The sequence below is a fragment of the Lytechinus pictus genome, chromosome 15, assembly GCF_037042905.1.
Source record: "Lytechinus pictus isolate F3 Inbred chromosome 15, Lp3.0, whole genome shotgun sequence".
NCBI classification, from domain to species: Eukaryota; Metazoa; Echinodermata; class Echinoidea; order Temnopleuroida; family Toxopneustidae; genus Lytechinus; species Lytechinus pictus.
In genome coordinates, this window is record NC_087259.1 from 26,552,632 (window position 1) to 26,573,126 (window position 20,495).

The 20,495-nt window shown below is 36.5% G+C and overlaps 1 long non-coding RNA gene across 1 annotated transcript; it reads right to left on the reverse strand.

Moving 5' to 3' along the window:
* Positions 1–1,524: 1,524 nt before the first annotated feature.
* LOC135156888 (uncharacterized) lies at positions 1,525–11,088 on the reverse strand. Its single transcript, XR_010295929.1, has 3 exons — positions 10,899–11,088; positions 2,596–5,780; positions 1,525–1,906 (listed from the first exon to the last, which is right to left on the reverse strand). It is a non-coding gene; the product is annotated as an uncharacterized LOC135156888 (long non-coding RNA).
* Positions 11,089–20,495: the final 9,407 nt, after the last annotated feature.

A 20,495-nucleotide genomic window follows, 5' to 3' on the forward strand; every position in this document is an offset into this window, starting at 1 on the left:
TATGATCTTTTAAAAATACTCTTTGTGTATACAAACAGTATTACACAAGACTGTTTCACTAAAAAGCTTATGCACAGCCTATACAGGCGGCATGAAAATTAGATAATTATGTCATCCACTATTCATGATATAATAGAAAGTATTCAACTTATATTGTTTTTCCTCTTATTGCAAGTTCAGCTTGGAGGGGGGGGGGGTGCATGGACCCCAAGGTCTTCACGACCAAGAAAAAATGAGAAGAGGAAATAAAATGAAAGTAAAATGCTTGAGATATGATATCAATCCATTGAATATTATGTACAAATCTGTCACAGAATCAGATTTGTGTATTTTGAAGGTCAAAATGTTTAATCACTCGCTTCGCTAGCTCCCAGCTTTTTAGAGATTTAGTGCCCATATGTCATATCTGGCCCCCTCAACATCTTAGCTTATTACGCTACTGCCTCATTACAATGTGAAACATGGTTTGACTCAACCTGTAACATGGAATAGCCATTATCAAAACGTATGATGAATCAATTCACAGCTTCTTTATGCCAATAATAAATATTTATGATTTATTATCTAATAAACAATCAAAATACAAAGAAGATTGTGATTGTTTTGAGATTATCTGTTCTCTCATATACACTCTTTATTGTGCAACATCTGTTTCATCAAACAAGCGAAAATTTCAAAGTGGATGAGTATAACTGTCTTTTTCCCCCTCTGATTTCGATTGGAATTTTAGTGTTGTACATTGTTTTTTTCGATTCATTCAAATTAATTTATGTCTTAAAAGTTTATTTTTACTTTTTAATTGATTATTTATTAATTTCATTCTACTATCATTATCATCATTGCATTATTATTATTATCATTATCATCATCATAATTATGTTGTTATTATTGCTATTAACAATATCATTACCATAATTTTATCACGATATACATATTGATTTACGTTTATTTTTCATTCATTCATCAGGAGCGAAATATATAGGCCTACATGTTACCATGGTTATGATAGCTCTACTTGTGGTTCCTCTTAGGGTTGTCCTTGCTGCGTTGCCAATTTGCAGTTAGGAGTTTTGCTCGTTTGTGTTATCGGCGATTTGGGTGGATTGTTGATTAATTTTTGCTGGCGAATGGGCGTATCCGCCTTATAGCTACGCCCTTGCACAAGTTGCACACACTGCAGAATATCGTAGGTTGTCATTTGGGTAATTACTGGAGTAACCCTGGACAAACGGATGTGTTACCACCAGACAAATAGTAAACAGCGCATCCTACGTCAAATCAAGGGAAGATGTCACGAAACGATTTGTTGGTGATTATTTCACCCATACCTGTTATAAGCTCCCGAAATTCTTGCATCTGATTGGCTGAGAGCAAATTTTTCCCGGAATATCATTGACAAGATGTTTTATGAAAGGCTATTCGGATTTCCAATGTCCCTCTAATTTGTTGTCATGGTAAGTATATACGTAAATAACTAATGGAATGAGTGATCAAGTTTTTATTTCCCTTTTCATGTTTTGTTTTCACTGATTCTGATCAACGTCTCTCTCTCTCCTTAATTATCCTCTTAATGGCACTAAGGTTTCCATTTCATCTGTCTAGGCCAACTGAATATATTTGACAAAAACTAGTTCTAATCTCTTTCACATATAACCTTTCTATACTCTATATATCTATTTTTCTTCTACTAATTTTCTTATATAAATTTTTTTTTCTATATCTCTCTTCTATATATCGAAATAAAACTAATTAGCGTGGGCTTCAAGACCGGAATTCGTCTTCATTCCATCTCCTACAAAGTAAAGGAGCTTAAACGTTTGTTTAAAGGTCAAGAAAATTTTGATCGGAATCAACAGAGGAAAATCAAACTAGCATAACGCTAAATACGTATCCGGACATCTACCCCCTGGACATCCACCCCCCGGACATCCACCACCCGGACATCCACCCCCCGGACATCCACCCCCTTAGGACATCTACCCCCTAGGACAAGTACCCCCTAGGACATCTACCCCCCGGACATTTACCCCCCGGACATCTACCCCCCGGACAAGTACCCCCCGGACATCTACCCCCCGGACATCTACCCCCCGGACATCTACCCCCCGGACAAGTACCCCCCGGACATCTACCCCCCGGACATCTACCCCCCGGACATCTACCCCCCGGACATCTACCCCCCGGACATCTACCCCTTGAACATCTACCCCCCCGGACATTTACCCCCCGTATCCAAAATATCCGTGAGTAGATGCCCGGGGGTAGCCTGTCTGGGGGGGGGGGGTAAATGTCCGGGGGGTAATTGTCCGGGGGGTAGATGTCGGGGGGGTAGATGTCCGGGGGTAGATTTCCGGGGGGGGGGGTAGATGTCCGGGGGGTAGATGTCCGGGGGGTAAATGTCCGGGGGGTAGATGTCCGGGGGTAATTGTCCGGGGGGTAGATGTCCGGGGGGTAGATGTCCGGGGGGTAGATGTCCTAGGGGATACATGTCCTAGGGGGTAGATGTACTAAGGGGGTGGATGTCCGGGGGGTGGATGTCCGGGTGGTAGATGTCCGGGGGATGGATGTCCAGGGGGTAGATGTCCTAGAATCCGCTAAATATTTCATCAAACTCGGAGGCAAAATAAGAAAGTTATGGCACTTTAAAATTTCGCTCATTTTTGCACAACTCAAGGGTATGCAAAATAATGAGAGAGTAAAAAATGATGTCCCTCACTCACTATTTCTCTTGTTTTTTATTGTTTGAATTATACAATGTTTCAATTTTTACAGATTTGACAATGAGGACCAACTTGACTGAACCACAAAATATTACAGGAAAATGAGTAAAAACTATTTGATATTTCATATAGCAAAATACAAAAGAAATGATGAATGGATGACGTCATCCGTCCCCTCATTTGCATACTAACCATGGTGTACATGTAACTGTGTTTTTTCTATTAAGCGAAACTTACAAATGTCATAAATTTCTTATTTTAAACCGATTTTTGCAAATTTTCAGTGTTATGCTTGTTTGATTTTGAATAAACCTTAAAATTTTCATGCAACGCTCTTTGCTTTATGAAACTTACAATAGTTTTAACAATTTAAACGAGTGTATAAAATCTTAAACAACAATGTTTGATTTTTATACTTAATTCTCAATAAATTAAGCATGGTTATTTAATCTGTTAAAATACCTATTGTGAGGTTCATTAAACAGCGTCAGTATATTTTACTGCATGTATCTACGATGGCTGATTTTTTTATATTTCATTTACTTATCCTCTTGATTTGTCTTTAGTTGAGCCCTTTTAATCATAAATTTGTTTTTGTTTCATTCTCTTGCATGACCTTGAACCACTTAGTCCTTGTGAAAATGCAGCCATTAACAAGCAGACCACAAAAATGAATTATTGCTGTAAGAGAACAGTATCAACGAATTGAAAAAAAAATGGCCAGCAACGTAGAAGGAAGCACATGAATTAATATTTTGAACATGTTGAATCAGAGCAACAGATACAGTCGGTGGCGAATTTTCTTATAATGCATGCTGGATCAAAATTAAGATAAATCCTTGTTGATAACTTGATATTATAATTTCAATATATTCTTTAAACATGGAGAGAGGGGGAATAGAGAGAGAAGGGGAGAGGGGGGTGAGAGAGAGAGGGGGGGTAGGGGGAGGTGGGGAGGGGTGGTAGATAGGTACAGAGGAAGGGGCTGGGCAAAGTGAACGTTATTGAACAAGATATCACAGACATCAAAATCGAAAACGTCAACTTCGGCACAATCATGACAATTTTGAAGAGAAAACCCTCAAATGTTGTATACCTAGATGTTCGATTAGAAAGCATGCAGGAAGGTAAGGAACGCGGATAAAGTTGGCGAAAATAGATAATATTCTGTAAGATAACCCGTCCCCCTACTATATACACTGTAAAAATATTGGGTGAAACGAGCACGGGGGTAATCATGACTGTGTCCATGGCAACCATGCATGGACCTACTACAGTCAATTTTGGGCAGTAATTTACACGATGCGAGAAGCATATAATGTCCAGTAAGGTTAAAAAAACCAGCCGCAATTACTTTAGAATGGGCAAAACTGTCATCACATTGGATAAATAAAAATGCCAAAAAGAAATGCCCAAAATGGTTGGACACATTATTACCCTCATCGAGCATTTTTACCCAATATTTTTAAGAGTGTACGTGGCATAAAAATTTTCATCGAATATCTTGTGATTCGAATTCACTCATGTGAACATCCTGAGTCCATCCGATGGGACTTCTTAACCATAAGTCTCTTGGTTTGTTTAAGGGGGTACTCCATGACGGACCATTAGACTGAAAATACTATGATTTGAACAGTATGATAAAGTAAAGTCAAGCAAAGTACAAAACACTACAAATTTCGTTGAAATCGGACAAGGAATAAAAAGTTATTAGATTAATTTATCAAATTTAAAGTTATTTCGGCGAAAAAAGTTCTGTGCACGTCTTCATGAATATGCCTTTAGCAAGCTAATTTTTTGAAATTACATTATTCAAAGTTTGTCATGCAATAGTAAAAAACGGTTGAACATACTGATTTAATATGTACGATCACTGCTGCAACTCATTTTGTTACAAGGGAGACATAATAATCATACACGCCTGTATGAAAATATGAAATGATTATGATTTCATGTAAAATCAAAAGTAAGGGGAAGGCATCATCAGTCTAAACCTATCGCATAATTATAATGATGCCGTGAACAGTTTTCACGAAATATTAAATCATCCAAAGGAGTTAACAGCGCCGGTAACTCCTTGATCATTCAATAACTTCGTTTATTTGATATTATAAGATTTTGATGAAATATCAGGGTTTTGTTTTTCCCCGTTAAATTTCACTCAATATTTTTAACCCAGAGAATCCGTTTTGAAATGAAAAGCGTATAAGCCTATATAACGTTTTCTCCCACGCCCCATCGACTATACGTTTACTATCGTACCTCGTACAGAACATTATCCGTGTTATTCTGCTTTCCATAATATCTCTCGGTCATATTAAAGTCTGCGACTCCTGCGAGACAGTAACAAATTTAATATACCATGACTAAGAACTAAAGAAACCTGCAATTACAGTCAAATATGCATGCAGAAAGCACACTATAAAAAATGGTTGAATTTTGGGTTGAATTCACCATCCAGGCTTTAAGATAGAAATATGAAATATTATTGTTACACATAACAATAACAAATAAATCTATTTCGTTTATGACAGCCTACACAGAGGAAAATACTTGGTTACCATCCGAGAAGGAACGTATATAGATAACGGAAAAATGTACAGCCATTAACGTATCTGAAGTAAAGACGTTCCTCTTTATCAAAATGCATGATAAAATACCCCCTGCACAGTTACATGTACATGTTTACATAATGACTCTCATCCATCGCTGAAATGCAAGTGACAAAGGCACATTTTGATTTTTTTTCAAATAGACTAGCAACATAACATGAAGAACAACAACAAACAAACACATATAGTCATTGCAATTATCGATATAATCATAATTTAGTATGGGATATACCATGGATCTATATAGAATAGTGTACATTACCAGGCGGCGACATGAGCGAGACATTGGGCGGGTAATGATCATCTAACATGGTTGAAAGCCCCGGTGCACCGGGTGCTCCGTGGGGAGGAGGTGGTGGTGGCGGCGGCAGCGGCGGCGGTGGAGCTGAGTTGAACATGTACATTGGTGATGCTCTGCTGCCGGGGAACTCTCCCGTTGAGCAATGACCTGAAACGCGGTGAAGGCAATTTGAACAGTGCATTGTTAAAATGAATGGATTCGAATGGATTTAACGCATTAATTCATGCATACTCTTTACCCATCCATATCTCCGTCATCCCCCAGCCATCTAACTCAGTTTTCGTCAATCTATTATTTATAATCACTCCAAGGGAGAGTAATCCCAACACAGTCGAAAATGTGACGTGCAATCGAAAAAAAAAAGACTAAACACATCCATAATCCCACACAACAGAAATAAGGACTGTAATAATGATAATTATGCAGCATCTTAATTCATATTCTTTATAATTCCGCCTACTTATAAGGCTGAATTTAGGAATAACCTTGAATATGGGAATCATATCAGCATTTTATTAATAAATATATTCATTCGTTTACTCTTTGATTTTCTTCAATCAATACATCCTATTCCTTTTGATCATTCACACTTAAAACATAAGCCTCGACATTATTCAACCGTCACGTTTTGTTTTTCTTTTCGTTTCTACTTTAAAGTTAACATCTCTTCCATCGTACATTCACTCCATACTTCTTCCATTCATATATTATTATTAATCATCGTGTGCGTCCATCACCTATCCATTAATCCATCCTTTTTTTCTTTTGCCCTCATTCATTCATTCATTCATTCATTCATTCATTCATTCATTCATTCATTCATTCATTCATTCATTCATTCATTCATTCATTCATTCATTCATTCATTCATTCATTCATTCATTCATTCATTCATTCATACATTCATTCATTCATTCATTCATTCATTCATTCATTCATTCATTCATTCATTCATTCGTTCATTCATTCATTCATTCATTCATTCATTCATACATTCGTTCATTCATTCATTCATTCATTCAGTCAGTCAGTCAGTCAGTCAGTCAGTCAGTCAGTCAGTCATTCATTCATTCATTCAATATAACATCATTCATTTAATTAATATTACGACAACTATTCATGTGGACATTTGACTCGAATCAAATATGATTTCGATATAATTGAGGGATAAAATCTCTCTATGCAAAACCTCGAAACATTAATATTTTTCCTTTTTACCATCATCGCGGGCTATTTTCAATATAGAATGTGTAATCAATATAATCATATTTCTTGAGGTAAAAACGACACATTAATTATTCTTTACTTTTTTCTTCAGCGCATTTCTAGATATCACATTTTCTTCTTAAAGGAAAATGAAACCTTTGGAACAAGATGGCTTGTGTGAAAACAGAAAAATCAAAGAAATAGATCAACAAAAGTTTGAGAAAAATTGAATGAATAATAAGAAAGTTTTGAGCATTTGAAATTTAGTTCATTATTGTAATATAGATCCTCCCATTGGCAATACGAGTAAGATGTGTGATGTCACATGTGAACAACTTTCCCATTGCTTTTGTAAATATTTCACTTAAAATGCCTTTTTCATTACATCTATCAGTAGATCATGAATTATTTCTAGTATAGGAGGGCTTGTAATACAGATTTTCAAAGAATATATTATGGATAAAGAGTTTGTATCACCATAAGAAAGAGCAAAAGGAAACATTTTGGGGTATTTTATAGTCCATCAAATGGAAAGTTGTTCACCTGTGACATCACACATTTTTGTTGCATTGCCAATGGGAGGATCTCCATAGCATTAGTGATCGCAATATTTAAATGCTCATAACTTTCTCATTATTTGTCCGATTTTGCTCAAACTTTCTTTGATCTTATTCTTTGATTTTTATTTTTCCACACAAGCCCACTTGTTCCAAGGGTTTCATTTTCCTTTAACTAACGTATAGAATTCATGTTAACAGAGAATAAAATCTCTGTAAATATGCGACTGAAAACATCTATAAGAATCGCATTTTTTTTTACGAAAGGCCTTCGACAATGGTCGTCACTGAAAGCACATGAATTACGAATCCATGGACATCGAAAATTGTGGTAAAACAGAGACAACAAACTAAAAAGACAAAGAAACCTGCATGAATTAGCATTTTTTAAAGGGCAATCATTACATGCTCTTTCAACTAGAACGAAGTATCTCACATTGTCATTGTTGCATGAGTTACGCGACCCTGGAGTATGTATAGGTCAAACGATGGTACAGCTAATTACTTTATGACCTCATTGAGTTCCAACAGTATATACATGTACGTTAATAACATACGCCATCATTCAGTACGTTCATAACATAAACGCCATCATTCCTTTTCACAACATCGCGTTTTGAGCGAGAACACCCCCCATACATATTTAATTAAAGGACAAGCCCACCCCTCATATAAGTTGATTTATATAACAGGAGAAAATTCCAACAAGCATAATACTGAAAACTTCATCAAAAATCTGATGTAAAATAGAAAAGTTATGACAATTTAAAGTTTCGCTTAATTTCACAAAACAGTTATGTTACATCAAATGAGGGGACTGATGGCGTCATTCTACTTACTGATTCTTTTGTATTTTATTTCATGAAATATTCTAATTTTCTCCTCAGTGTTCTGTGAAACAAATTTTTACTCCTCCTGAACATGTGGTAATTCCATTGTTTTAAAGTTTTCTGGTTCGGTCAAGTTGGTCCTTAATAGCAAATCTGTAAAAATTGAAATATTGTTTAATTCAAACAATAAAAAACAAAAGAAATAGTGAGTGATGGACATAATCGACTCTCAAATTTGCATGCCACTGAGTTGTGCATATAACTGTTTTGTGAAAAATAAGCGAAATTTTAAAATGTCATAACTTTCTTATTTTACATCCGATTTTGATGAAATTTTCAGTGTTATGCTTGTTTGATTTTTCTCTATTTTGTATTTTTTTAAGAAAGAAAAAAAAAACACACGAAAAGTTCAAGTTCATCATAAAAATAGACCGATGTAATTTGCTTTCCCAATTGTTACACAATTGCAAAAATGTGGATCAGAATTGCATGATGAATTTCGATCATAATTATGCTGCAGTTCTACAGTGATGAAGTGTGGCACAACATGGCGTAGGCCTTTGTGAGGAATTTATAAAAGTTATTATAAGTAATATTCGCGAAATAGCAAATATTTTGGCCTTTTAAAAACTTAAAATCTAGTCTTGAGATCACATTTCATCGTTTTCCTTTATTTTTTTTTCTTGATCGTGGAAGGTAAGACAGATATGTTATACAAGGGTACTTACACGACCAGGGTCGTCGATCCTTTTACGCAACTTTGCGCAGAAAAAAATGATTGATTTTATTTCATTCATAATTATATACATCATTGCCAACTTTACATAACATTTTGTCATTGGTATAAAAGGATCGTCATTTCGCTGCAAGAGCTTGAGAACGATGTCCAATTGACAGTCTTGCAGGTGCGGATCCAGGATTTTCCAAAGGGAGGAGGCACATTTTCCCAAAAGAAATTTGAAAAGCAAGCAAAAAAAAAGGTTTTCATCAAAAATTGAAGGTCATTTCGTCCACGAAAAATTTGACAAGCAAAAAAAAAGTCCTCACTTGTGTATGAAGGACATAATTATTCTCATTAAAAACATATTCTATGACTTTTTTCAAAAGGGGGCACACTTGTGTAAGAACGGCATATTTACATTAAAAATCTATATTATGGCTCTCAAGGGGGGGGGGGGTACGAACCGGATGTGCCCCCGGATCCGCCAGTGCAGTCTTGCATGTTTAATATATATTTATGCCAAATAAACATTATTATATTTGCAATGCATATTGTAAGTTTTACTTGTTAAAACGAACGAGTTCACAAAATGGTACTATTTGATCAAAGATGACTTGATTAGGCTGATATAATTCATTTTGAAACTTTTTCATTCCTTCCTTTTTCTTTAACGTAACTATCATTATATGCCACAAAACGTAAGTCACTTGTATACATTTCATTTGTGAATTTCAATAAAGGTTCACCATGAAATGAAATTTGAAATTCAGTGTATTTTCTTTGAACAATAAGTATCAAATTGTATCGCGTATGCAGTGATTATCATACATATATATACATATTTCAAATTGAGTAACTTTGTGGAATTGTTTTTTTTTAATCCGAGCTATGGGGCCCTCCAGCTATCAGTCCACATATATGCAATAATAATTTATTTCAAAACCCAGAAAATTTCTTTCATAAGCTTCATTACGTTTTGCAGTGAGAAAAGATTAATTTCCGTCCTTGACAATTATTTGGTTGAAATAAAAGCATAGAAATTGGACAAAATATTGGTGAAAGTTTGATGAAAATCCATTAAAAGAATAAGAGTTATGAATGTTAAAAGTTTTTAAATTGTGACGTCATATCCGAGCAGCCCTCCCGCCCCATCATCGTGTAATATAACAGGGAAGTGAGGTCTAACCTCCTACTTCCCTTATAATTATAAACATGATAAATTACATGAATTTGATTTTTAATGCCTTATGGAACAATAAAAATACATTTATAGAATATAATCACTGTCAATTCCTTTTAGAAAATTACATTTCCCTATCCCTTAAAAAGAGATGGGGAAAATGGTAAGAAGTTGCGCAATATAAGGAGAACTTCCTGAAACATCGCGGCGCAATGCACGTTGCCGATATATCTCGTTAGAACCAAAGTCCTCATGAAACTCCCATGAAAGACTTCCTTTTTTTGTGGGGGTGGGAGGGGCGGTCGGAGGGGTGTTCTTCACAACATTAGAATCTCCTTCAAGTTCAAATCATACTAGTAGGTCAATGTTCAAATGGATAATCAACTATATAGGCCTAGTGTGAATATGACAAAGAGGGGTTCAAGTTTATTTATGTGTACTATAGCTTTAGGGCATTAATATCAAGAATTTGCATTAATGGAGCAAATACTAAAATGTTTTTGCGGTTGCGATAGACCAAAGCTGCACTATTTTTTTCGCTCGCTGTCGTTCAATATTTTTAGAATCTCAATCCTTCTTATCTGTCGTCCACAGAAGTCAAATTCTTCCCGAACTTTTCCCGGCCTATTGTAACATATAGGTATATCATGGGCCAATTGGTCCATTGGTGTATATATATATATATATAATACGGAGACGGTGATGCATATATATTACAGTCGAATCTTTTGCTATGGAAAATGAGAATCATACAATGAATAATTGCTTTACCTGAAACATACATGGACAATCTATAAGCCAGAGGGATGAACGAAAAATACCAGGTAAGCCGTGTACTGTCACAAGATAAGACGAGTGGTAATCATACTCCGAAAATAACTAAAAAGTCACACTTTTTCGCAACATAGGCCAAACATGCTAGAATGTAAAACCTTAATTCAAATATAACGGTAGGGCCAGTAAGGCGAAGTAATGTGCTGGACATGAGAAATAATCGAAAGAAAGCCAGCCTAATATAGACTTTTGTCTCCCGTTTCGAACAATCCCGGTACATAGGCTACCCTTCTTCAATACAATACACACAAAAATGAAGCCTAACAAGTGAAGAAAGGCGAAGTGACTTCAAAAGTGCAGCCTATAATTATGTTCATTGGGTATCTCAGAAAAACAATAGCCTATGTTCTTTGGTACTGTGGTCGATAAACTTATTATAATACATGCAGGTCTATACCACATAGGCCCTATAACCATGATCATAACAAAAATTCTTAAAATTATATATAATTAGAGAATATTCATTTTTGCAAATAACATGTTTTATTTCATTGCAAGTCAGTGCAAGTCAAGTCCCGAAGTCAGTGCAACCAATCTCAACAAATTTAGATGTTATTATTATTATTATTGTTGTTGTTGTTATTATTATTATTATTACTGTTATTATTGTTATCATTATTGTTATTATAATTATGATCATTATCTAAACTATCATCAATACAAATGGACCCAGTATCTAAACATGGAATATGGGTAGAACCATGCATGGAAAGTTCATGTTTTAACCCCGGGGGGGGGGGGGGCACTTCCATTGACGAGTGGATACCATGCGCGACCATGGGGTCTCGAAAAGCACCCTAAACACGTATTTTCCATATTCTGAAAATGCACCCCTTAACACGTATTGGCGTGTGAAACCCTACCCTTAACAAGTATTGGAAACAAAACGATACTCTTGGCAAGTATTCCCTGAAATGAACCCCTAAACAAGTACATGAATATTTTGTCACGGGTCCTTCGGTCGTTGGTTTTACCTTTTAATACACATCATTTGGTTTAGTACGACCCCACCTTTCACACCTCGTGCAAATCGGACTCTAAACACGTAGTGTTGGGGAAAAAAGGACATCCTTTATAAAACATTTTAATTTTGTTTTATCATCCCCGCAAATTTGACCCTAAACACGTAATTTTCCTAGCGAAATAAATACCCTTTTTTCATTATTTTTGTGTTTTTGACACCCTTATCACGTTACGTACGTAACGTGGCCTATCTTGAAAAAGACATCCTTTTTACGTGTTTTTTTGGTCGCGCATGGTATCCACTCGTCAATGTAAGTGCGGGGTTTTAACATCAGTAGACCATTTCAGTTCCTGAACGAACTCTGAAAAGGGGTCAGAAAAAGCACACAAACACACATCCAATCAAAATAGCACTATAGATTGACTCAAGTTTTACTACTAACTTTGTGTCAGCATGGTATAATCATCAATTGACATCCGGAAGCCTGTCGAACAACTTGGGTTCAAAACTCTTTTGTAACTCCTCGTCGGCTTTATTGGGACCTCTGCTACCATCTTCGCCGCTACTCTACGAAACGAGGAACATATTTTTACATTCAGTGGTCCATGAGTCTTTTTTTTTCAGGAGAGCATGAATCGCATCGTGTTTTGTACGGCTCATTCGCTCTGCGACCCAGACGCTATTACGTAACAATGATTGAAAATGTCTGGATGGTCAAATCACCTCAACAGATTACCTGGTAGTCTTGGCCACGCAAACTTTTCAAACTCGTAGACATAAACTCGTAGACATAAACTCGTATGGCCTGATCAACAAGATCGGGTACAAGGTTTGACCAGAATTTCAAGTATGTGTATATGTTTATGTCTACGATAAAAGATAAAAAAGTTCAAATAAGTGCTTCTTTTTTAACTGATATTATTTTATTGAAATTTTGCAGTTAAAGGATTCTGATGAAACGAATCGAAAGACCGGTCTCCCGTCGATTTTGTTCATTGGTGTGAAAATCATTTTAAAGGGATACTCCGGGTTAAAGATATTTATATCTAAATAAATAGAGTGAAATTCACAGATGCTGAAAATTTCATCAAAATCGGATAACAAAATAACGAAGTTATTGAATTTTAAAGATTTGCATTATTCCGGTGAAACAGTTCTAGGCATGTCTTCATGAATATTCATTAGGAGGGCTGATGATGTCACATCCCCACTTTCCATTTTCTTAAATACGTGAAAGCATATTATTGTTTCATTTTTTTCATACATGTGTAAATGATGTGTCTCCTTTATGATGAAATAAGTTGCAGCAATAAATAACTAATGCACTTAATCAGTTGTCAATCCAATTGTTTTAGTTCTTGTTGGAAAAATTTAGAATAAACCTAATTTCATATAATCAAATACAAAAGAACAAGTGGGATAATGACATCATCAGCGCACCTAATGAATATTCATGAAGCCATGCCTAGTTATTTTTCAACGGAATAATGCAAATCTTTGAAATTCAATAAATTCGTTATTTGTTATCCGATTGTGATCAAATTTTCAGCATTTTGCTTTGTGAATTTTAGTCTATTTATTGAGATATAAATATCTTCAGCCTGGAGTATCCCTTTAAGTAATCCATAAAAAAAAAATGTATATCACTGACGTAGAGATATAGAGGGATTTTTTTTTTTTTTTTTTTTTTGGGGGGGGGTCATGTTCCATTATCAACAAAAAATGAATAAAAAGAAAGAGGAAAGAAATATAATGGAATGAAAAAGAGAAATCCAAGATGGTATTTTCTGAATATACAAATCTATAACAAAAATGAGATTTTCATGTTCAAAAGGTTAAAAAAATAAAAAATTGCATGCTCGCTTTGGCCTTTTAGGAAAAAATGTCATATGTTGTGCCCCCTCATTTTTTCGCTCATTACGCCACTGACATATAGGGATATGGGCTATATGCCTATATAACCAACTGATGTTGAAAAAAAGATATGTCGTGAATGATTTTTGTTTGTGAAAATGGAACATAATGTACGTTTATGAATGAATGAATGAGTGAGTGAATGAAAAAGAAGAATGAATGGATGAATAGATGAAAGAAAGAAAGAATGAATCAATAAATGAAAGAAAGAAAGAATGAATGGATGGACGAATGAATGAATAAATTAATTTCATCGAAATCGGATGTGAAATAAGAAAGTTATGACATTTTAAAGTTTCGCTTGACTCCACACGAACTGCAGTTACATACACCTCCACTGCATTATTTATATTTTTTCCCCCTCATAACTCTATTCTACCCTGATGACGAGACTCGTTATTACTGAATAAATATTGTTGTGATTAAGTAAAATAAATAAATAAAAAAGAAAAACTACAGGCTGAGTTACGTCATAGGCTCTCCGTAATTTGCATACCACTTTGTTGTGCACCTGTGTATAATTATCTCTTTGTAAAAAGGGAGGTGAAATTATTGAATATTATAATTTTCTTATTTTACAACCGATTTCAGTGAAAAGCTTCTCTTGATTTTCTCCTTTAAACATATTATTTTTGTTGAGGTGGAATTTCACTTTATATTTAATCTATAAATTGTTTTTCAGATACTCTATGAAGTCAAGAGGATTTCATGTGGTTCAAACACCTAATTGCCACTTATCAAAATGTCATCAGGACATCAGCGTAGACATTTAGAACAATACTGATAATTTGGAAGATCATTTTCCTAAATGATTAAATTTCAAGAACATTTCATCCAGCTATAAACATCTTCATTCCACTCCAATTGTAGGGATCTTTGCATTCTGTAGAGTACCTCCCTGTAATCATTATAGAGTAGTTTTCTACTATAGTGTACTATGCCGGTGTATATAGGTCTAAATTAGAAGAACATATCAGTCATTTTATTTACTCCGGAGTTGAATTAACCCATTGGTCAGATGTTGTTTGAAGGTTTGCATGGTGGTATGTACAATCGCTGATGTGGTTTACGGTACACCATGTGAAGTGTTGTAGAAACAGTGGATAGGAGAAGAGAAGAAATAGATAGGCGAGAAAGTGGAGATTTGAGAGTAGAGTATTCTTTCTTGAAAGTAGTCCTGAAAAGGACTGTAAACCAGGAAAGATTGATGAGTTGAGAACAGCTTGAGTAGTAGAGCTAGTGAGGAGATGCTGGCTTGAGTCGGCGAGTAGAGATGATGAGTAGTAGAGAGACTCGACGTTTCGGGCAGGTTGACTGTCCGTCTTCAGGAGTCATCATCTCTACTCGCCGACTCAAGCCAGCATCTCCTCACTAGCTCTACTACTCAAGCTGTTCTCAACTCATCAATCTTTCCTGGTTTACAGTCCTTTTCAGGACTACTTTCAAGAAAGAATACTCTACTCTCAAATCTCCACTTTCTCGCCTATCTATTTCTTCTCTTCTCCTATCCACTGTTTCTACAACACTTCACATGGTGTACCGTAAACCACATCAGCGATTTAACCCATTGGTGTTATTACAACACCGTTGGTTGTTACTTATAACACTCCTGTATCATATTCAAATTAAGGAGTATAATTTCAACACCTCAGTGTGTGTGTTTTTAGTGACACGAACTGGTGCCGGTTTAATACCCCATATTTGCTTACCGTGAATATTTCATACTCCTGCTATCCCCTCCCCTCCTCCAGCTCCCTACCCCCTCTCACGCGCCCTCTTACCCCATCTCACGCGCCCTCTTACCCCATCTCACACGCCCTCTTACCCCCTCTCACGATTAAATTGCAAATTCGTCCACTACCAACTCGTCCACTCACCACACGGTCTACCTTCATTTCGTGTCATGCCATTCCTTCCATCAACATTTCGTCTAGCAACCATTTGGTCAAATCCTCACTTCGTCTAATCACCATTTCGTCTATTACCACTTCGTCTAACAACCAGTTGGTCTAATACCCATTTTCTTTTCATTCAGTTTGCACAATTAACACTTTAGTTTAATTAGATCAAATGGTATATGGACTAAATGGCTATTGGACCAACTGGTTATCAGACGGAGTGGTATTAGACTAAATGAAAGAAGACCTGTGGTGAGTAGACGAACTAATGAGATACCAAATGGTATAGTAGACAAGTTGGCAATTGGACGAATTGGCATTAGACGAATTGGAAATAAACCCTCTCATGCGCCCTCTTACCTCTCCCACACGCCCTCTTACCCCCTCTAACGCGCCCTCTTACCCCCTTTCACGTGCCGTATTACCCCCTCGCACACGCCCTATACCCCCTCCCACACACCCTATACCCTCTCTCACGCGCCCTCTTACCCCCTCTCATACGCCCTCTCCCACGCCCTCTTACCCCCTCTCACACACCCTATATCAGGAGTTCTCAAACTTTTTCTTTAAAGGGCCAGATGAGACTCCAAGTAAACCTGAAAGGGCCAAGGTGAAGTGGATACTTAAAAAAAAAATGTGCGTGAAGCGCAAAGACCCAAGCCGTCGGGGTCCTAGATACTCTTTTGTACAATCTGGCCCTTATTTTGGGAGCATTTGATCCAAACAAATTTATGATAGTTTCATATGGAACGCAGGCCAAAAAAATCGAAATACAGCGAGAGTCATTATTAATGATAACAAAATTGTATTACTTTGTTAAAAGGAATCTAAATTGTACCTATAAATACCTGGTATTGGGGAGACAGATAATGTCTTGAAGTATCAAAGTAGAATGAATAATAGAGCATGTCTGTTGTAGACTCTAACAAGGATGTCAGTCTCCTAGTCACTTTCAATATGGGTGAAAGTGACACTGTCTGTCAGCAACAAGTTGCCTGAACCTTGGCCCCTTGGCACAAAATGTGTAATTACCAGATGAAGGCACTGGTGCAAATGTTCACTGGTCAAAAGACAAGTTGCTTCGGTATGACTAGTTAGTTCTTTAAAAATGTTCATTGTGGAAAATGCACTTTCGCACCTGTAAACATGTAGATCGAACAGACAGAAAAGACTCCACTAAACCTTGTTTAAAAGTGAAATTTATTTGACTGCCATTACTTTTATTACGGTTAGATCTACATGGATACACAATGTAATCATATTGAGCTATGTTTCATATTATGACAAAAAAAAACCAGCAGAGTCTCGCGGGCCGGATTGAGAATCTCCGCGGGCCGGATCCGGCCCGCGGGCCGTAGTTTGAGAACCCCTGCCCTATATCCTCTCTCTCACACGCCCTCTTATCCCCTCTCATACGCCCTCTTACCCCCTCCCACACACCCTATACCCTCTCTCACACGCCCTCTTACCCCCTCCCACACACCCTATACCCTCTCTCACGCGCCCTCTTACCCCCTCTCACACGCCCTCTTACCCCCTCTCCCACGCCCTATTAGTATTACCCCCTCTCACGGGCCCTCTTACTCTTTCTTACGCGGTTTATTTCCAGCTGGTTCGTCTAATTACCAACTTGTCAACTATCATTAATTGGTCAATCATCGATTCATCCACTATCCACATGGTCTCATTGCCATTTCGTCCCCTCACCATTTCGTCTAATAACCAGTTGGTCCAATAGCCATTAAGTCCAAAACCCATTTGGTCTAATTGGATAAGTGTTAATTGGGCGAAATAAATGAAAAGAAAATAGCCGGTGTTAGACCGACTGGTCATAAGACGAAATGGTCATAGACGAACTGGTGATTAGACGAAGTGATTATTGGACCAAATGGTTGCTAGACGAAATGTTGATGGACGGAATGGCATTAGATTAAATGAAGGTAGACCACGTGACGAGTTGGCAGTACTGTAGACGAATCGGCAGTCTACCTCTCACCCTCTGACCCCTCTCACGCACACTCCTACCCCCTCTCACACGCCCTCTTACCCTCTCACGCACACTCCCACCCCTCTCACACGCCCTCTTACCCTCTCACGCACACTCCCACCCCTCTCACGTGCCCTCTTTCCCCTTGTTTTCTTTAATGTCGAACATTTCTATGTACCTCTCCGATGACACGACATTTGCTCCTGCGACAATTGCTCCCGGCTTAATTTCGTCGAAGATGGTTAGGGTTGAAAAAGGGATCGTCGCCGGATCAAAATAATGTCATGGAACCATATCTCCTCCCTCCCTCTCCAAGTGACGTACCTCTTAAACCTCGTCAGGACAGGCCAAACATAATGAAGGTCAAAGGTAGCAGTCCTTCCCAGAAGCACATTCCCTTGTTTTCCGTCACAAATTAAGCAACAAAAAAAACAACATAAAATAAACAAAAACAAACAAAACAAAATAAACAAAAGGAAAATAAAAGGTCACCGAAATCCTGTTGGAGGGAGGGGTACGTAGTCTCTACCCCCTGAGTTACACCGATTCTCTCTTCACACATGTCACATACAGTGAAAAAGAAAATAAACTAATTTCACAAGGGCATTGAAGAGAATAAGAGAAAGGACTTTATTCAGCTTTGTTTTATATCTACATCACAGATACATACACGTCCACATTAACTATTTTCTTCTTCATTCGAACACCGGTCAGCTGCAACACTTGTGATAAATGAACTCTAGAACTTTCATTCAAAGTTGTATTGCAAGTCAATGCTAAATCTAAATAGATATAAATCATACAAAAAGGTCATCAATATCGTTATAAAATTAGGTTAAATTTATATTAAAATCTTATTTAGTGCAGCTAAAAGTAGTGAACATTAAAAAAAACACTGCCCAGAGGCCTTTTACGATAACACAAATCGTATTTTACAATATTTTATTTAAAAACGATTATATTCGTTCCTGACATTTTTGCAACACCATCATACTTGCTCGAAAATGTTTGAAGAAAAAGGAAACTTCTTGAGACAACGTAATAATCGTGTTTACACACTTTTCATGTCTGCACAATTAAAGAACGCAGCAACTAAATTTTGACTCATTTCATTTTCATCAGATAGTTTTAAATTAATTTTAAAATTCATTACATGTAGCATCTAAAACTCCACGATTTATATTCTCAACAAAATAATTCAATTCTATAGTATGTTAGACGATTCATACCAAAATTCAATTATATTTCATCGGTAATGGTAAATAGGCTATTAATGAAGTAAGCTTTCAGATTAATAAAAAAATGAAATTTGCAAAAAATAAATTTTCAAGTTTTGGGTTAACAATTTGTATCGTACATAGTCAGTAAGAGGGAAACATGTCAAAGTTTGAAATCGAATGTATAATGTATCTAATATGAATAATCGTACCAAATTTGAAACAAAATAAGATTTTCTTCACCCTCAGATTTTATAAGGATTTTAAAAATCGACAACTTGACTGACAGTGCAAGGATTACTTTAAAAAAATTATCTTCAATTCAGAAAATATACATCTAGTGAATGTTTTGCACATAAGATAGAAAATTATTGATACACTATACTATGTCGGGCCAAACGAATCAATAGTGCTCTCATCAGCTGTCTCCAAATGCATGAAATGATTGTGTTGTGTAAAAACATGCATGGTCACGGTGTTACACAATTCTTCATAGTTGAAGAGAGCAAAAAATAATGAATTGTAACTTCAAAACCACCGACATGGCTGACCCAACATTATTTTAATTTCAGTCAATACAAAAAAAGGTTGTGTATTGACTGAGATTCTAACTGTGTGAGGTATTTAACAGGTCACCACATTGGTCAGAATAGACGGCTTTTAAACCTGTTGACGGTTGTAAACTGCGCACGAGCAGAAAAAGGTAATTGGAGACAACCATGAAGGTGGCTTTCAAATTCACTGACATAGGCATTTGTGATTTGATGATTATTCATGTATTCCTTTCAAAATATTTATCACATCCAAGCTGAAGAGTAATAGATAGAGCCTTCATAATCACTGGTATTTGACAGTAGCCTAAACAATAGTCAAATGTGCCAAAGGCAGACAATAAAACAGATTTCCAAACTTTATCCCTGATGTACTATTCTAGTCACCTGGTCTATAAAATGCCTTTTGTTCTTAGAATTTGAATACTCTACCGGTAAAGCTACGCAACATCTACATTTGAAAATGATAGTGCTTATCCTAATGAAAAATCACAAAGGTCATTTGAGAAAAGTTGATCATGAGCTAACCGTGAACTGGCTTCCTGTGACGTCGTCATTTGGCAAAAAATATCATCCTGCGCTTGCGCACAACAATTATTCCCCATCTTTCTTGCAATTGCGCGGGACAGTTATTCCATTCGAGTCATGCGCTTGCGCAGAACAGATGTTCCCGTCTTGCGCTTGCGCAGAAGAATTATTCCAATTTTGTGCTTGCCACAGTTCTCCCTTAAGAGTGCCTAAACGCGTCGCAAAAGTTATATCGCAAATGTATTAAAAGCTGTCTATTCTGACCAAGAGACATGCGCTTCTAGTTGAAAAATGAAATAACCCTACAATTATCATTTGCATATTTGTGATAAAGCATGACTTTAAGTGAGCAACATTTTATTTTTGAATTGACACCTCACTAGTCATTTCATTCAAGCTGACAAAGAGTTTAATATCCCATGTGCATTATATGCTTAAAAATAAATGAAACATCTCCCCCGTCTTTACGTAAATC